Raw genomic sequence first — 3,608 nt, 5'->3', positions numbered from 1 at the left:
TGCGCCTAGAAATTCTGTCCATAAAAATTATGAACAGAACCGGTGACAAAGGGCAGCCCTGCCGAGTCCAACATGCACCGGGAACAGGTCTGACGTTACTGCCGGCAATGCGAAACCAAGCTCTTGCTCCGGTCGTACAGGGACCGAACAGACCTTAGTAGGGAGCCGCCGACCCCATACTCCCGGAAGCACCCTCCACAGGATGTCGCGAGGAACACGGTCGAATGCCTTCTCCAAATCCACAAAAAACATGTGGACTGGTTGGGCAAACTCCCATGAACCCTCCAGCACCCTGGAAAGGGTATAGAGCTGGTCCAGTGTTCCACGACCGGGACGAAAACCACACTGTTCCTCCTGAATCCGAGGTTCCACTATCAGCCGAATTCTCCTCTCCAGTACCCTGGCATAGACTTTCCCAGGGAGGCTGAGAAGTGTGATCCCCCTATATTGGAACACACTCTCCGGTCCCTCTTCTTGAAAAGAGGGACCACCACCCCAGTCTATCAGTCCAGAGGTACTGTCCCCAACCACCATGCGATGTTGCAGAAGTGTGTCAGCCAATACAGCCCCACAACATCCAGAGACTTGAGGTACTCGGGGCGGATCTCATACACGAGGAGCTTTTTAACTACCTCGATGACTTCAGCCCGCGGTGATGGACAGAAGTGCCTCCTCCGAGTCCCAAGCCATTGCTTCCTCAACGAACACAAGTCGGTTCCTTCCACCCCCTGCGATATCCCCAGTTGAGGTCAACATGGTGCCCATCTGTGCTGTAAACAGTGTTGGTAGGGCACTGCTTCCCCCCTCCTGAGGCGTTCGAACAGTTTGCCAGAATCTCTTCGGAGGCCAACCGTCTTTCTCCATGCCTCACCGAACTCCTCCCAGGCCTGATTTTTTTGCCTCCACGACTACCCGGGCTGCAGTCCGCTTGGCCTGCCGGTACCTGTCAGCTGCCCTCCGGAGTCCCACAAGCCATCCAGGTCCGATAGGAGTCCTTCTTCAGCTTGACAGCATCCCTTACTTCCGGTGTCCACCACCAGGTTCAGGGATTGCCGCCTCGACAGGCACCGGAGACCTTACGGCCACAGCTCCGAGCAGCCGCAGTGACAATGGAGGTGGAGAACATGGTCCACTCGGAATCAATATCTCCAGACTCCCTCGGGATCCGGTCGAAGCTCTGCCGGAGGTGGGAGTTGAAGATCTCTCTGACAGGGGGCTCGGCCAAACGTTCCCAACAGACCCTCACAGTACGCTTAGGCCTGCCGAGTCTGTCCAGCTTCCTCCCCCGCCATTGGATCCAACTCACCACCAGGTGGTGATCAGTTGACAGCTCCGCCCCTCTCTTCACCCGAGTGTCCAAGACATATGGCTGAAGGTCTGATGACATGACCACAAAGTCGATCATCGACCTCCGGCCTAGGGTGTCCTGGTGCCACGTGCACTGATGGACACCCTTATGCTTGAACATGGTGTTCGTTATGGACAAACCATGGTTAGCACAGAAATACAATAACAGAACACCGCTCGGGTTCAGGTCAGGGGGGCCGTTCCTCCCAATCACGGCCCTCCAGGCGTCACTGTCACTGCCAACGTGAGCGTTGAAGTCCCATATAATATAATATAATATAATATAATATAATATAATATAATATAATATGTAAGGGAAACAGGTCATTTTAGCTCAAAGGGAATCATTTAAGATTTTAAAGGGAATTTGAACAGAATCACTGTTTCACGGCTGTTCACGGAGACGCGCCTGCGGTTCAGTGAACGAGCCGTTTAACATCAGATCTGCGCTGGATACTAATATCCAAACTATAGTGAAAACACTATCAATTAGCACAGTAACAAGATCGGCAGTTTAAGACATTAACTTGTAAGCACAAAACACAAGATACTTCTCTTTTCAATATGAATAAGGCTTTATTAGATAAATCTAAGACATATAAACTAATCTAACACATAAACGCACGCACACACACATTCACACAAGTTCCAGGAAGGTCGAAAGTTAGGGAAAGATGAGTTTAAGAGAATGGAAATATGGAATCCCAAGTTAACAGCAATACGTTAAATTGCATAAACATGAACAACCATCAATCACGTAATTAGCGCTCGCATTGAGTTCCTCAATGAGGTTAAAATTATATTAGATACACCAGTAAAGGTCACAGTCTGGAGGTAAAGTTACTTGCATCTCCTGTGAAGAAGGAGCCTCGGTGAAAGGGCTATCCCGAGGTCGTTGATTGGCTGGAAGTTCAGTCTCTGAAGTGACGTCTTGGGAAGCCCGTGGTTGTTGGGCGTTGGCTGAAAGTGCAGAGTCGTGTTCGCTGGTTGAAGTTGAATGGACGTTACAAAACTTAACTCAGAACACGAAACTCTCAAACGGAAAAGAAAAGAAATAAAGTTTAACGAGACTAGGTTGTGTTCCTTCTCATTGTGGCATAGTAGCAGCAGGCAGGCACGCTGGAACCGCGCTCAAAGAACAATGATGACTAACCGCATGGCTAGATGCTACAAGCTAAAGCTAGGTAGCAAAGCTACAAGCTAAAAGCTAAGAGCAGGCATGACTAATAGCATGACTGATAGCACGAGCAAGGCTGGAACTAAGAGCAGACATGGCTAATAGCAGCAGCTAGGGACTAAAAGCAGACTAAAAAGCGAAATTACATCGTGTCCAAAGCATTTAAACTTTAAAAAAGTTAAGCAATGGAACGATTCATTTAGAAGTCTTTTTGAGTTCATTCTGGTCCATATATAATGTATAAAAAGCAGTTTCTTTGCCATTCTCTGGCAAAGGGACTTTTCTGTGAAGACAAAGGTTTAAAGCCCTTCCCCCTTAGGAATTTCAGTCTGTTTCTGCCTGATGGGGGAAGTCAATGCAAGTATTTAACTTGATCTCCTGGGTTTACATGTGATGTCCAGCGTTGCATTTCAATCACGAACAATAAATTTGACAATCTCTTCTTCGAATTAAAATTGTCAATAATTGTTCTATTGGTGTTAATGTTGAAAGCTGTTGTGTGAAAAAGTTGGTTGGTTGGTTATCTTGCTTGGTTCTTGTGGCACTAGAACTGATTTATGACTTCCTGAGGAATTCAGCTCATGTTTCAATGCACACAGCTCTGATAGACTCTTTAATTTGTCTGTTCGACTCATTTCTGCTACAAATATAATATAATATAATATAATATAATATAATATAATATAATATAATATAATATAATATAATATAATATAATATAATATAATATAATATAATATAATTTCATTTAATTTCATTTAATTTCATTTAATATAATATAATAGTTAGTCTATGGTTTGGATTTTTTTTTTTTTGATTCCCTTCAGAGCTCTCCATAACTATAAGGTTTCTCTCTATTTATTTATTTATTTATTTATTTGTATATATTTATATTTATATTTTATTTCGTTTTGTTTTTTAAATTAAGTTGTTTTCAGTTGGATGTCCGTCTTTTTTATTTTTTTATTTATATACAGTAGATCATTTTTCCTGCACAATCGAATTAAATGATTTAAGACAATAAATGAAGCTAATCTTTTGTAGCACATTGTAGTGATTCTATAGCCGCATGTTTGAACTGACT

The sequence above is a fragment of the Carassius auratus genome, unplaced genomic scaffold (genome assembly GCF_003368295.1).
Source record: "Carassius auratus strain Wakin unplaced genomic scaffold, ASM336829v1 scaf_tig00029361, whole genome shotgun sequence".
NCBI lineage: Eukaryota > Metazoa > Chordata > Actinopteri > Cypriniformes > Cyprinidae > Carassius > Carassius auratus.
The sequence above is the reverse complement of the archived record's forward strand: the minus strand, read 5'-3'. Positions refer to the sequence as shown.